The 16,668-nt window shown below is 41.0% G+C and overlaps 1 protein-coding gene across 2 annotated transcripts in view; it reads left to right on the plus strand.

Moving 5' to 3' along the window:
- The first annotated feature begins 4,308 nt into the window (after window positions 1-4,308).
- Window positions 4,309-16,668, plus strand: part of CTTNBP2NL (CTTNBP2 N-terminal like) — a 66,778-nt gene continuing 54,418 nt past the window's right edge. The window contains exons 1-2 of one of the 2 annotated variants that reach the window (XM_059060720.2): window positions 4,312-4,469; window positions 16,511-16,634. The gene's annotated coding sequence lies outside the window, so the exon portion shown is untranslated. Of the gene's footprint in view, window positions 4,470-16,510; window positions 16,635-16,668 lie in introns of both variants that reach the window. The other variant, XM_059060734.2, reaches the window with a different exon arrangement.

Raw genomic sequence — 16,668 nt, forward strand, 5'->3', positions numbered from 1 at the left:
ATCTGTCCCTGAAGGTGGTTTTTCCGAACTTCTGGTCCTTGGAGCCCCCTACCTGCTGCGCTCGCAGCCCACACCCTAAAAAGGAAACAGAGGCCTTCGCGGAACGCGCCGGGACGGCCAAGAGGGAAGCTGACAGCTGCAGGACTCGTCGCTTAGCACTAGGGGGAGCAATACGATCGAGAACACAGTGAGGGCCACGCCCAGAAATCTCAACTTCCCCTGTGCCCCAGTCGCCCAGGTCGGGTTGATCCAAGAGAGAAGAGAACCTTAAGGACTACTCAGAAGGGCTTTTGTGGGAGCAAATAATGAGAAAGTGTAGGGAGTCACGGAGGGCACACTGTCCTTCCCACTTCAGCCTGGTCTCGGCCTCCTGAGCTCTCTGCCGCTGTTAGATTGCAACCTCAGGATCCCCTCCTGGAGGAGCCAGGTGGGGGCTTGAGGAACAAGAGGTAAGGGAGCCAGGCCAGGTCACTTTTCCCAGTCACTCCAACTTTTACGTCTAGCTCACCCAGCATCTTAGTAAGTCTCAGTGGGTCACAGCTAGAAGGAGTCCTATAGAGCCCCAGATGCTCAACCCTCAGATGTTCAGCTGGAGGGCAAGGACCCAGAGAGGAGAAAGAGTTTGAGCAAGATCTCCCAGGTAGTTTATCATCACCCGTCATAGGGTTTATCAAATACTTTCATGTCCATTATCTCGCTTGGATATTCACAACTACCTGGAGGAATTACTATTCCATTTTACAAATGAGGAAACTGAGGTTCAGGTAAGTGCCCATAGCTCTCCTCTTCCCTACTAAGTTTTCATTGCCACACACTGTTCCCTTCTCTCTTGCTTTCCCCAGGAAGATTGCTACCCAGCTCCAGGTATTACATAAATCAAAATTTTAAAGATTTATTGCATTCCCCATCTTCCTAACCCATCTAGTATGATGGAGAGATGACAGCATAGCAATTGTGAGGGTGGACTTTGGAATCAGACCTGAGTGAATATATTCCATCTTCATCACTTATGAATTCCATGACTATGGACTTCTTTGTACCTCAATTTCCTCACCTTCAAAATGGGAATATTCACATCTATCTCCTGGAATTCTTTTAAGGGTTAAATCAGACGTACTGTGAAGCAATTTCATAGTGCCTGGCATATAGTAAAGGCTTGAGAAATGCTTCTAGCATATATAATTATCATACAATTATAGAACTGAAATGATCTTTAGGAATTAGTTCACTACCTTCATGCCATTACCAATGAAGCTAAATGGAGTTAAGTGGGGGTGTTACTGTGCGAAGTAGTTTTGCATACTGGTTTGAATGGTTCCCATCCCCATCCCCCAGAATCCATGTCCATCTGGAACCTCAGAATGTGAACTTTTTTGGAAATGGGATCTTTGCAGATGTAATGAGTTAAGATGAGGTCATACTAGATTAAGATGAGTTCTAAATCCAGTATGACTGCTGTCCTTATAAGAAGAGGAGAGGACATATAGAGACATCAAGTCACAGTGGAAAGAAAGCCATGTGAAGACAGAGGCAGAGACTAGGGCAATTCAGCTACAAGCCAAGGAATGCCAAGGTTTGCCAGGAACCCCCAAAAACTAGGAGAGCAGTTTAAGTCCCATAAACCCACCCCTACCAACACCCCTCATCCAGGAACTGACCTTGTCAACACCCTGATTTCAGACTCCTAGCCTCCTGACTGAGAGAGAATACATTTGTTGTTTTAAGACACCCAGTTTGTGGTAATTTGTTACAGCAGCCCTAGGAAACTAGAGTTTGTGACAGAGGGAGAACTCCAGCCGAACTCGCAGTTTTTTGTTTTGTTTTTTTTACTTCCAGTCTAGCCCTCTTTTACTCCATCATTGCCTCCCCAAATCAGCAATAAACATTTATGGTACACCTACCTAGGAAGTTTACTTATTTGGAGAAAAATTAACACACACTATAATCTTTAGCACTTCTTACTAAATTGTTACCTGACACACAGTAGGCATTTAATAAATACTTACTGGCAAGTTGATAAAATAATAGATATAAAAATGGTATGTTGTGTTATACAAATTTAAGAAATTAGTACGAACCCACTTCTACCTCTGTGTATGTACATCAGTGTGCCAGACTCTAAATTTATTTACACATTTTATATATTTGAAGAATCACAAAACTTCAGGTTCACAAGCCCTGCCCATGCACTAGCTCCTGGGGGGATGAATTAAAAAGAGAGTAATCTGAATACCCTCAGGACTCAATCCTACACGGTGGGGATGATCTCATTCTTTCTGGGTTCTCCCACACTCACTGAGGAATGGACAAGTGGGAGCTCAGGGAATCAGGGGAGCTGCCGGTTGCTGTAAAGGAAGAAAGCACCAGGTCAGCCCGGGAGTAGAATGGGTGGTGGTGGGTTAACAAAGGGAAGGAGGGGAGGAGGGATGAGCTGATTCACTGGGACAACTTTTAGAGTGACTCAGAAGCCAGCAGAAAATAGCCTGTTCTCCCACATCTGCCTCATTGTCGGGCAATGAGGCACTTCCTCATTGCACACCCGTAATGCAGGGCAAAAGGGAGGAGGAGGAAACGGAATTTTTCAAATTCATGGGGCTAGTCCAGCACTTAAAACTCTATGTTTTTAACTGTTTCAGACATTTTGTTTCAAGTGATGTCAGTATTTGTTGAGCAACTACTATGTGCCTGGCCCTTCATCTCGCCTTTCAGATCGTCTCCTGAACACAGGGAATGATGTCTTTCTGAATTTCTGTATTTCCTATTTGTTACTTCAGAAGCACTTGGGCTGCTGTTGAGCACCTCAGTACAGTCTTCTTGTCCTTCATATACAGAGATGACCTTCTCCAGCCAGCAGTCAATAGGCGGAGGCATGGAGCTTGTTTCTGTCTCTAATGCTGGATTTACAGTCATCCAGGCCCACTCTGGACCAACCCTCCTTGGGAGAGCCAAGTGTATGGTGAGCAGAATATAGCACAGGTTTGAAATCACACATCTTGTTGGAAGTTCTTTATACCATTTACTAGCTCTACGGCTTTCCTTGATTTCTCTGAATCTCTATCTTCTCATCTGTAAAATGGGCACCAATGATGTCTATCTTACAGGTTAGGAAAGATTTTTCAATTGGTAGTGAAGATTAAATATCATTATATGAAAGTATCTGGCACAGTGATGACATTAATACCGGTTTACTTCCTTCAAACGAATCAATGATTACAGACTGACCACATCCTTCCACCAGACTGTAAACTGCATTTGCACAGGGCTGCATCTGTCCTGAGACAGTGTGCCTAGGTGAGTACTAGGCCCCTAGTACTGTCTTGCTTAATAATAATTGTTAATATTAGAAATAATATATTAAAATTAATTTACATTATTTATGCATTATATTTAATTGTATTTATTATATTACATTAAAAACAATGTGGTTATTATTCTCTTAACCAGTTGAATCAATCTGTGAACTGGAAAAGGATCCAGAAAACTTGACCTAAGGAAGGGGTGCATCCTCTCCCTTTTCTGGGTTATTTGGTGCTGGTAAGGCTTGCTGCGACCACCAGCAAGATCTGCATTCCTGTGTTCACGAGGGACAGGCATTCCTTGCATCCTCTACTGTCCTGTGTCCCAGCGTCACTGCAAACGTGGTAGCCCACAGTATAATGGGACCAAGGACACAAAAAAAGTCCCCTCATTTGGAAAACAGCGTAGAAAGCCATGACACACAAATTTTATTCATTCGACTTCTACCTGGAAGGCAGGTCTGGCTGGGTTTGGGCTACCCAATGTCCCCGCTCCAGGGGCTCCAGTTACTATTCTCTTCCAAATGTAACGTGAAAAGAGAAGGCGGGGGGGGGGGGTGTCTCCGGGATTTTTTTATCTTTGCGCCCTTGTTTCTAGCACAGGCTTCGTACGAGAAAAAAAAGAGAGTAGGCAAGCCACGTTACCAGGTTTTTAACAACCGGTTTTCTAAAGCAGACCCAAAGCGCACTTCATTTATTAACATTTTGGATGAAATGAAACGTTAATGTGCCCGATCAATCAGGGCACCCGAAACCCGCCGTTCCTAAGCTACCCGTACCATGAGGGTAAACACGAAGCACTCGCCACCGTCCGGTCCAGAAATCGCTTAGTAGGTGGAAAGTTGCAGAAGCCGGGCCGTGAGGGTCGTAAGCCCACCCCCGAGCCCGGGCCGGAGGACTACGCTTCCTCCCGGAAGTGACGCGAGCTCAATCCCAGCTAGGCTCTCCCCAAACAAAAGGGATCTTGGGGCCCCGGGAGGAGCCTAAAAGACATTGGAGAAGCCCCTCCTCCAGCAGGAGCAGATTGGTGTCGGGGCTGGAGAGGCGAGAAGGAGATTGGCCCTGCCGAATGCCAGGGCCCTCGCCAGGCGGTCGAGGGGCGGCGCCTAGGGGGCTGTGGATGGAGCGGCTGGCGGAGGCGGCAGGGAGCGGATCCTCGAGCGCTGGGAAAAGGTAGGAGCCGCTGGCGCCCGGGCTTGGCGGCGGCTGGGAGGCCGGGTTCTCGAGAGAAAAGCAGGGGTAGGACCACCGGTGTCCTCCCGCCGCCGTCCCAACTGCCGCTCGCGCCCATCCCCTGAGGGGGCGGAGCCGTCTCCTCTACCTCCCGGTTTTCCCTGAGGAGGCGGCTCCTCAACCTTCGAGGTGCTCGCAGCCACTTATTGTCTCCCGTCATCCCCAGATCCCCAGAAGGGGCTGCCCTCCTGACACCCTCCGTTTAAAGGGCCCCCTCGCCCAGCCCCTCAACCTTGGGAGAAGGCGTACGGGTTCCCATTCTGTAGACTGCCGTCCCCACCCCCATTTGTCTGGCCGCCCCCGGGAGGCCAGACATCCCTTCCTACACCTGTCCTGCTCGCTAGGGTGGGACCAGAGCTAGTTTCATCCGTAAGATAAAAATCAGTGTTTTCAAAAAAAAAAAAAAGAGAGAGAGATGGGGCGATGCAAAAATCAGAGACCCGACCTAGACTGCCAGCTCCACGGACGAAACGGCCTTCCCCTACTTGGGTTCTTCCCATCCCCCATTCTCTGATCCTCAGCCTTCCGCCTGAAGCCCCTAGGATCCTCTTTTCTCCTGTGGGGCATCGAGGGTTCACCTGCTTCAGGACTTTTTTAGTCTCTGGAGGAAGGAGAAATAGTAACCTTCCCCGCCCCGCTTTGTACCTTTATTCCTTGAGGGAGAACCCAACCTCTAAGGGTTTTTTTAGGTTTGAGTTGCGTTTCATTGTTGCTTTCCACCCTGTTTCTTCCCTGAAAACTGGATGAAAAACCACCCTTTGGTATTTCATAGTGAGGTGGGCGTGTTGGATATGTACTACAGACTTGGTCTTGTGCGGGGAGGAATGCAGTGTATATTGTTGGACTGTCAGTGAATAACAGCATGCTTTCAAGTGAAACAGTACAGATAAGTAAATAAAGAGCTTTAGATTAGGAATGAGTATCTCCTAGTCTCGGGTGGGCTGGTCTGTTGCTCAGGGAGACTGCAGTTAACCTGGAAGGTATAGTTCTGTTGAAACAAAAGGCAGGAAGTGTTTGAAGAAAATTCAGGTTCAGTGGTCTAGGTTTATGATTAATCTGGTCCGGTGGCCTTTGGTTACTCTCTAGCCCCTATTTTATGGTGGGTTTTTCCCTCCAGGTGAAACTGATATATATATATATATATATATATATATATATATATATATATATATATATGATGTTGATTGGTTTTACAAGACCACTATCATCTACCAAAATCCAGGGGATGAAAATTAAAAGCACATTTTAAATCTCAGCGATAAGGATAAATAAAAGCAAGGTAAACTCCAGCTATTCACACACATGTGACTACCAAAGAGTGTCCCTATAGTGTGCTCATAAAGGCCTTCGTTTCAGCAGGTGCAAAATATTGATGATTTTGGCCTCATGTTAATGCCATTGAATCCCTAGTAATCATCTATTGCTAGCACTTTCATATATTAAAATTTGCCATATTCTTTTTTAGAATTGTTTGTTTTGCTTTCTGTCTGAAGTCTGTCTTACTACTGTTATTTATAGCCAAAGATAATAACAATGGGATGCAAGGAGTTGGAATCATGGGGGCAATTATAACAGCTGTCTTTTACCTTCCTGATTAGAGTCTCTGAAGGTAGACTTTCTGAAGGTAATTAATTTTGAATAGTTAGGTTTGAAGTTTTCAGAGCCAGTCTCAGTACTCACAGATCTGCTCAGTGATTGTTTCCAGATCTCCGATAAAAAGGCACAAAGAAGAAACTGTGGAGGGTCTCTCCAGCAAACACAAAGTGTACTACGATAGGTGGATAAGGACCCCTAGCAATAGCAGCAGAAAAGAACTAAAAGCAGAACAGGAATTCCCAAAAAGATATATCTTATTACATGAGCAGAGAACAGAAAATAAACTGAGGTAAGAGACTAAGGAAACCAAAGTTGTGGTGATTGCCAGGGCCTTAATGAGCAGAGAGGAAAAAGCAAATAATGCTCTTTGATTACTTGGCACAATAAGCAGGATCTGTTTGATACACATTTGGAAATCTTTCCTTTAACTTTTTCAACACCTGTTTGGTTATGTCAGATGAAGAAAAACATTGTATGCAGAGATTTTTTAAGGTATATTTGTAATCTGCCTCATTAAATTATAAATTCTTTGAGAGAGGTATTAGTATGTTTTGTTTCATCTTTGTACCTTTCACTATGCCTAGTTTATAGTTTGACTTCATGAGCGTTTGTTGAACTTAGTTTGAAGCTGACCCCTTCGGGTAGACTAGAAAGATAATTTACTGATAAGATATGGCACATCTTGTTAGTATAAACAGTCCATAAAGAATTTAATATTAAATACTCTTCCTCTTTAGCATTTAAACAAAGGTGAAGAATTAGTGTCTGATTTTAGTTATTGGTTGGTTTTATTTTAAATATTTCAATATATAGCTAAGATGCCTAAGTAGGGGAAAAGAAAGCTTGTATATGTCATGATCTCAGACATCTGATACAAGGATTTTTAGGCCACTGAATTGGTGTTTAGTGGCATGATACAAGAAGAAGAGATTTATTTCTAGAGGAAGTTTGTCCAGTCTATGGTGGTTGACCCCAGGAATAGCTTGTCAGCCTGTTACTAAAGGCCATTTTTTCTTATTTCCTGGATGTTTGCTGATAGTAACTAAAAATCAAATCTTCCTAGTTTTAGTTCAAAGCATTTCAGTGAGAAAGTGGCTTATTTACAGTGAGGCTATAAAGTGTGCTGATATACAGCACAGACTTTAAAGGCAGACCTGAGTTCAAATCCCAGCTCTGCTGCTCTTTTGCTGTATGACCCAGGGAAATGGCAGTTTTCTATCTTCACCGTATCTCAGTTTCCTCAGCTGTGACTTAAAAATGACTTTCAGAGATTTTTTTTAAAAGATTACATGAACATGACATATAGGAAGCACTCAGCAATTGGTAGGTATTACTGCCGTTATTATTAGCACTTTGCATGTGAGTTAAAGAATTCAATATTAAATATTCTTTTACTCCTTTAGCATTTAAACAAATGTGAAGAATTAGTGTCTGAGTTTAGTTATTGGTTGATTTTGTTTTAAATATTTGAATATATAGCTAAGCTTCCTAATTAGAGGGAAACAAAGCTTGTATGTGTCATGATCTCAGACATCCGACAGAAGAGTTTTTAGGGCAGCGCATGTGTCTTACGGTGTGTGTGTTTCATAATTTTGTCATGTACCTTATCTTCCTTAAACTTCTTGGCCCTGGAAAAGGAAAGGCAAGGGATTCAACCATCTGATGCCTTCTCTCTGAATTGTCAGTTGTTTCACTCCACACTGTCTTAAGTACCTTCACCCTCAGTGTCATATAAATGGTTTTGTGGATACCGTGATTATGGTGCAGGGTTGTACCATCTGTGAGATTTAAGGGATTTTCAGTGGTAATTTTGATTGACAGTGATTTTTGCCTTTTGAACAACTCTTCTACTACCCCCAAAGTAAGGAGCAATCATAAGGACAACTCAAATGGGTGAGAAGAAACTATGGATGGGGAAGTTAAGAGTGGAGGTGGGGGAGTGGAGGACAGGGGTTTGTGGGCTGAGGAAGACAGGACTACAAGCAGGCATTGAAGTAAAGAATGTAGTAATATGGTTTCTCCCTGCCGACTATTTCCAAACTCTGTATTTCAGGTCCAAAGCCAGAGCTTCCACTCTAAATGTGTGCTTTGCTGCCAAGTGAATCATTTCTGCCTTTTGGAGCCACAAAGAATGTAATCCTTAATTGTTACTGAGTTTAAAGAATATAATCCTTAACTGTTACTGAGTTCAAATAGAAGCTAGGAAGGAAAATAGGAGAGCACAGGACCATGGGGTTTACAGACAAAAAAGATTCCTGACCCTGAGCCTTGGGAGCATCTGCATGGATCCTTTGTGCAGAGCTACTGGGGAAGGAGAGGCTCCAGTGTGCTCTGGGTCTGCTTACCTAGAAAGGTGAGCCAGGGAGGAAGGAGTGCAGAGGGAGAAGCAAGCACGGATGAGTAGTTTTAATGAGAAATAAGATCTATAAATTATAACAGAAAGGAGAATGAACTGACGGGTAAGTTGTAGAAAAAAGGAGCACTAAGTTTGGGGTTTTTTGAAGGAAGGTGTTCCCCATTCCTTGGTTTCTGCTAAGTAGTCCTTTCTGTTGTAGTGGGTTGAACAGGAGTGAGAACAGAACCAATCTGCTTCTTAACTGGTTTAATATATGATGGTACAAACAAGATCTGGTCTAATCCTATGTATCAGCTTCTTATTGCCTCTTGTTCTTAAATTGAAGACACAGAAGAAATTTTCTGAAAAGGTTCCACCCCTAAAGACTTCTCTGTTTCTAAACCTTTAGCCTTCGCCACGCTCACTGAGTCTGAACACGTTCTTCTTGGGGGTCTAGTTACTTCTCATTCAGTGTGTCTCGCATCACAGTCATTATTTCCCCCCCAAAACCTGTTCCTTTTCTAACATCCCTGTTTCTGTTAATGGCATCATCATTATAGTCACCCAGCCTTAAAAACCTCAGCTGATCTGGGATTATTTCCCCTCTTACTTCCTTAAAAACACCAGTACCAAGTTACTATACATTCTTTATAAAGTCTCTTGCATCGGTCTTTTTTTTTTTTCCTATTCTTACTGCCACCATCCTAGTTCACACATTTTAACCTCATACCTGTACTGTTATTAAAGTTTTCTCCCAACTGCTTTTTCTGCTTCCAGTTTCTCTTCAGTCAAATCAACTCTGTACGTCAAGCTTTAACCTTCCTGAAACTATATTTTTATTGTGAAATTCACCTAGTTAAAAATGATTAGCGACTTCTTATTTCCCAGAAGATAAAGTCCAGTTTTGTACACTGTAATTCAAGGTACTGCACTGTACATTTCTTTCCAGCCAGCATGTTTTGATTACCCCTTTGAACCAGAGACTGCTGGGTGCTAAGTTTATCAAGCTGAATAAGACAGAGTATTTGTCTAGAAGAGCAGAATCTTATGAGACAAAAGACAGCTATGTAAATAGATGAATTGATGTAATAGAATGTGATAAATGCTCTTGAGTTACGAATAAGATACATATCCATTATGCATTTAATATGATTCAAAATAGCTGTGATATTTTTAGAAAACCTGTTTATCAGTATTATGAGTTAAAATTGTAACTTGATTAAAAGCTGTAGAAATTCAGTGGAAGCAAAGGTATGCTTTTCACTTATATCCTAAAGTCACAAAGAGCCAGTCTAGGCAGAAGATTGTCCTTTTTCTTTCCCAAGTAGTGTGCAGATAACCATTGGCCTGAATACGTGTTGTGTGTGTTCCTAAGCTGCCTTTCCCAGGAACTGGCCAGGCCATCTCCTTCTTGGAGCAGATCAACCTACCAGGTTAGAAGGAGTAAACTTGTTTTGATTTCTAAATTAGACACATGAGTGGTAGAAAGTGAGAACTCATTGGAAGAAGGAAAACTTCATTATCCTTACAGATGAAATCAAATATATGCTCTCCAGGGATGAGAAATGAGAGAACTGACAAGTCACTAACTCATTTAAACCATTCAGTACCCTGTTAGAGTTTGTATTGTCATCCCCATTTTATAGATGAAGAACTGAAAGCTCAAAGTTTACGTGGATCAAGGAAGTATGAAGTGGTAGAGCCAGGATGCAAACCTAGGTCTGTAGGGCTCCAAAGTCCAAGCACTTTCCACTGCAACACACTGCCTCCCAGAAGAGTTACTGTCCCCAAAAAACCTTGGAGCAAAAACAATTGCTAGGTCTGTTGGTCATTTTCAACTGATATCAAATTGTTAAACTTTTTTAAAAATCAGTGGTCTGATTTAGAAGACAGAAGTTAAAAGGTAGAACAACATCATCAGTTATAATATTCTGTTACAGGCTTTTGTGAAATTTTTTTACAGTTCAGGGAGAGTCAGGTTATGGGCATAGCTAAAACACAGATACCTTGACTGTATTACAGTTCATCCTCCACACCATATGCTCTGTTTCTTCCTGGTTTGAAATCCTGATGGAGTCAACGACTTCATCCAACATTAATGTTGAATATTTGAAGGGTTCTTGTATTCCAGGCTGCCTGTAGAATTGAGGCCCATGAATCATTTTACTTGAAATAAAATCAATCTACATATTATTGTTCCCTCATTGTGATATTTTACAAATCATGGTGGCATTATTTCAGAAAAGCAAAAATTTAGGGGAATGATGGACAGATGATATAGACAGATATAAGTATTTCAATGAAATCATGTTATAATTTCATTGAAATAAATAAAGCCACTGACAAATATACCTGAAACGGTAAATACTGCTGGTAATTTTCTGATGTTAGAAGATATATTTTTAATTTTAATGAAAAAATGTGTTAATGTAAAAACTGTTCTTCATTTTCATTAACGTACATTCCAGTAGCTTAACTAATGTAGCTCTTCTGGTTTGGTCTTGTCTCAGATGAGAATACTTGAAAAGGTGTAAACAGATATCCAGGTAGACAGACCTGTTTTTAATAGCGTTGTGCCAGATGTCCTCATTTTGGGGGAGAGATGTTTGAATGCTTGTTTATGGGCATGAGGCCACTTCCTGCCTTTCTTCAGGATGCATATAAATGTTGTTGGCAACATGTAGGAGAGACAATGATAGAAACAGATGTACACACATAGTAAGAGAGACAGACATTCACATACACACACAGATACACTAGAGCTGTATGAGTCTTAAAACAGAGCTAACCAAAACAAAACCCTGATATCCATCATGGTGTCCCAGAAAGTGGATTAGACTGGATTTTAATAATTTTATTATTTAACTATAACAACTCTGGCCTCAATTTTCATCTGTAAAATGAGAGTGCTAAATTAGATGACTTCTGAGGTCTCTTCCAGCTCTGTGAATCACATTTTAGCTGATAAAATGAGAAAATCAGATGTGAACGGTGGTTACCAAGTAGCAGTGGTTTCTAAGGAAGCCTCTGGAATCAAATTACTTAGGTTCAAATTCTGTTTCTGCCACATACTAGATGTGAGACTTTAAGTTATTTGGCCTTTGTACCTCAGTTTTCCCATCTGTAAAATGGGGATGATGATGATGATGAACTTGTTGAAAATGGTTATAGCATCTATCACCTAAGGTTGTAAGGACTGAATTAATACATGTCAAGTACTTAGAACACTGCCTGGAACATGTTTATGTTTAGCTCAATAAGTGTGTATCTTTTTTATTATTGCTATTATGGCTTGAATTCTTCTTAGAAAACTACTCTAGGAAACTCTGAGGAAAAAAATAAACAAAAATAAAACTCTGAGGAAGTGGTGATTAACATTGATAAGCTCAATTATATTACTAATTTCTGTACTAAGTATAAATCTAGAATATCTGGTATCCTAGAATCAGCTTTGAGTAGAGTACTGAAAGCATTTTAAGTATTGATCTTAAAGAATAAAGTTCTTTATTACAGAACTGGTTTCTTGAGGCCTCCTTCAAAGTCCATATTGACAGTATTGGATAAACAAGCACTTCAATTCCTTAGCACTTTTGTAATTTCTTTGTAAGTTCATTATTCACATTATATTTCAGGATCCTGAAGCTTACAGTGTCCAAAACTGTATCAAAACCATTCTGTTTTATATAATCCTATACATAGTGTTGCTGGAAAAAGCAGACTGACAAGACAAAGCAGGGCATTCTTTGTTCAGGCACTCTCATGGTAAGGGGAAGGCTTTGATCTAGTTGCTGTAATAGTCTTTAAAAGTAGTAAACGGTTAGCATGTTGTGTTAGTTTGCTAGAGCTGCCATAACAAGTACCACAGACTGGGTGGCTTAAACAACAGAAATTTATTTTCTCACAATCCTGGAACCTAGAAGTCAGAAATCAGTGTGTCAGCAGGATTGGTTTCTTCTGAGGCTTCTCTCTTTGGCTGGTTAAATGGCCATCTTCTCCCTGTGTCGTCACATGGTCTCTCCCTGTCCTGCGTTTTTGTCCAAATTTCTCTTCTTATAAGGACACCAGGCATATTAGATTAGGGCCTACCCCAATGACCTCTTTTTGTTTTTTGGGGGTTTTTTTGGTTTTTTTTGGCTGCACCACACAGCATGCAGAATCTTAGTTCCCTGACCAGGTATCAAACCCATGCTCCCCCACAGTGGAAGCGCAGAGTCTTAACCACTGGACCACAACGGAATCCCATGACCTCATTTCTTTTAATTAATTAATTTATTTATTTGTGGCTGCATTGGGTCTTCATTGCTGCACGTGGGCTTTCTCTAGTTGCAGCGAGCAGGGGCTGCTCTTCGTTGCGGCACGTGGGCTTCTCATTGTGGTGGCTTCTCGTGTTGTGAAGCACGGGCTCTAGGTGTTGGGCTTCAGTAGTTGTGGCTCACAGGCTCTAGAGCACAGGCTCAGTAGTTGTGAGGCACGGGCTTAGTTGCTCTGTGGCATGTGGGATCTTCCCAGACCAGGGCTTGTCCCATGTCCCTTGCATTGGCAGGCAGATTCTTAACCACTGCGCCACCAGGGAAGTCCCCCATGCCCTCATTTTTCACTTAATTACCTCTTAAAGACCCTGTCTTCAAATACAGTCACATTATGGGGGTACTGGGGATTAGGACTTTAATGTATAATTTTGGGGTTAGAGGACACAATTTAGCCCATAACACATTATAACACATAGACACATAAGAATACAAACACTCAGATAATATCTTTTACCTTCAACTGAAAAAAGATTGATTTGACATTTGTAGTAAAGCTTTTATTGCATAGTATTGTAGAATTCAGTAAAAAGGTTTGTTTTTCTATCTTGATTTTAGAATCTGTAAATAACAATAGCAGAAACAACTCTCTTTAGTAAATGTACAAAAGATCTGCTTTCGTGATCAGAAAATTTATTTTCTGATAATATTTTGACATGTTCTTCTTTACTAGCCTAATCCTCAAATGCCAAAAGTGGAATGAGAGGTACAATTTGGAATGTTGGCACTCTCTTACTCCCAAACGCATAAATAACCTTTATGAAAAACCAAAAGTGCCAGAGGGTGGGAAGGCTTAAATCTTGATAGTCAAGGTAATGTGTCAACGCCTTCCGCCCTCAGATAGGAGGTTGCTTTGGATACATTTTTTAAAATATAGCAGTGCACTTTTGTCCATTTTAGATTTGGTATTTATAAATGTGACGTGTTTGTTTTTTTAAATTTCATATATACTGGATTTTTAAGGAAGTACATTCTCTAATGGAAAGCTGTCAAACCACTTTGTATGCCAGTGTTGACTCTTTGAATTTTTAGGATTAACTGGCCTCCCAAATTTTGGTTTTGCTTATATGTACTGGAAAGAGTCTTTACATAATTGGAGCAAGTTTGCTTTACAACTGTACTGATACCTTATCACTGATACTAAAACTTACTAAATGGCCTGAATCTTAGTCAATTGTAGCCCAAGTATTAATTTCTTTAATTTGATATCTGAGTATATAGTAAAGAAGTGATTTTTATCCAGGTTTGCAAGAGTGATCTCCTGGGTAAAATAACTGATTTTTTTTTTTTCTTTTTTTGGTGCTAGCCAAGTGGATGTTAAAAAAAAGATTTATGTAGTTTTTTTTGAGGTGCTTCTATGTCCAGAAATATCTGAGACTCACCTTAAATATGTTTTTCCTCTTTCCTGTCCCACATAGAAATAAAGCCTTCAGTTCCACATAAAGACATACACAAACCCAGATACTAGATAGACAAACATCTACATGTACTCCACCCTGCCCTGCCTTACTCCTTACATAGCTGTAGAAACTGGAGTGTTTCTTTTTCTGCCACCCAATCTCCATGTGGTAAAAAGGCAACAATGCCTGCTATCAAAGAATGGGTTCCAGAGCAAAAGCCGAGACTTCCTCAAGAAGGAAGAGGCACAACCAGAACCACAACAAGTGGATGTTGGGTCAAGGGAAAAGGCTAGAATAAAATGAACAGAGCCCAAGCCAGAGCAGCATGCCTCCATGGCAAAATGAACCCTGCTGTTCAGGAGGTACAGTGGAGGTGCAGAGCCAGTGTCCTCCTTGATACCCATAATTCTTGTGGCTGTTGGCACATGAAAGTTCATACAGAAGAGATTCATGGACTTCCCTGGTGGCGCAGTGGTTAAGAATCCTGCTGACAATGCAAGGGACACGGGTTCAAGCCCTGGTCCAGGAAGATCCCACATGCCGCTGAGCAACTAAGCCCGTGTGCCACAGCTACTGAGCCTGTGCTTCAGATCCCGTGAGCCATAACAACTGAAGCCCACACGCCTAGAGCCTGTGCTCCACAGCAAGAGAAGCCAATGCGATGGGAAGCCCACGCACCACAACGAAGAGTAGCCCCCGCTCGCTGCAACTAGAGAAAACCCGCTCAGCAGCGAAGACCCAATGCAGCCAAAAATAAATAAATAAATTTATTTATTTATTTAAAAAAAGAAGGGCTTCCCTGGTGGCGCAGTGGTTGAGAGTCCGCCTGCCGATGCAGGGGACACGGATTCGTGCCCCGGTCTGGGAAGATCCCACGTGCCGTGGAGCGGCTGGGCCCGTGAGCCATGGCCGCTGAGCCTGCGCGTCCCGAGCCTGCGCTCCGCAAAGGGAGAGGCCACAGCAGTGAGAGGCCCGTGTACCACAAAAAAAAAAAAAAAATTAAATAAATAAATAAATAAATAAAATAAAATAAAAAAAGAAGAAGAAGAAGAGATTCACGCTCTCCTGGCTGTTGGCCCTGACTTGGTGGGAAGTAGCATGTGAATAGACCATATTGTAAGCTGGGCAAACTCATGTTTGACATCATAAACTTAAAAACAGTTTTCATACTTAGTCTATAAATAGGTTCAGTTTTCCAGGGTATTAAAATATGTTTAACTTTTTATTATATATGTTTATATGTTTTTTTAATTGAGAAAACTATAAAGCTTAATATAGCTACAGCTAGCTGTACCACAGTGTATGATAATATATACAGACAACTTGTCCACAGGTGGTTTTTATTTCAAATTTATAGACTGTAGCATTCTTTAGGCAGAAATATCTACATCTAAACTCTAAGGAAAGTTGGGTCTTGGAGAGATTCTACCAAAAGGAATGAGCTGAGCATCTGGTTAAAACGATCTTGTCTTTCACAGTTACTTAATGGACAATGACAAGTAACAGCTCATTTAGAAAATAAGTGGAGAATGAGTCTGTAGACTACAATATGACATGCCAAAAATCTGGCAGTCATTTCTGATAATGAATATGGAGTTAGAGCCTTTTTCTGAAATCTTAGACCATATAATTTATATATTGGCAGAAATTGGAGTCGAATGGACTTGGTACTTTAAATACCTTAAATACAAGACAAAATTTATGTTTTATCAAATAAAAATTAGGGCCTGTCTTTTTTTTTAAGTTTGCAGGGTCTAATACACTATTAGAAAAACATAAACCAAAAATTACATATAATTCAACATTTAATATTTGAAAACAAATGGGAAAAAGTAGAATCTGGGATGAGTAATAAGCCCTACAAAGTTGAGGTGGTGACAGATTGATTTGTTTGTTTATTGATTGGCAAAAGATGAGGGGATGAGAATTTTCCTTACATGAATTTGGCAGTTTGAAAAGTTCAGTTGTAATTATGTTATTTTTTTTTTATCTGAGTGCATTGTGCATAAGTCATGGTGATTCAAGCAAATAGGCTTTTATCAACTCAGGGAGAGAAAGTCAGTTTCTTTTGGTGACATTCATAAAATAGTCCTTGAAATGACAGTGAAAAGATTTTGAAAGACCTCACCTTCCCTAATTATGATTGCAAAAGGGAATTCAGATTCCTGATATTTTTTCCTATATTACTCAGCTTCAACTTGAAGAAGTGGCTATTTTCTTCTTTCTTGTCTGTATCAACCAACAGCTGTCAGGCCTCATCAGCTATGACAGTTGACATTCTTGGGATTTACCAATTGTTTATAGTATGGTCACATAGACAATAAATTTCTTATTATTTTGCAGCATTGGACATTTTTCCACCATGCTGACGACATTTTAAATATATTTGTCAATTTTCCCAAATTTTAACTGAAGAAAACCTTAAGAATTTATACTTGAGGACTAAAGTGTGACTGCCAGTTATCAGGTCAGTATCACCCCCATCCCCATCCCCATCCTCA

The sequence above is a fragment of the Kogia breviceps genome, chromosome 1 (genome assembly GCF_026419965.1).
Source record: "Kogia breviceps isolate mKogBre1 chromosome 1, mKogBre1 haplotype 1, whole genome shotgun sequence".
Taxonomy (NCBI): domain Eukaryota; kingdom Metazoa; phylum Chordata; class Mammalia; order Artiodactyla; family Physeteridae; genus Kogia; species Kogia breviceps.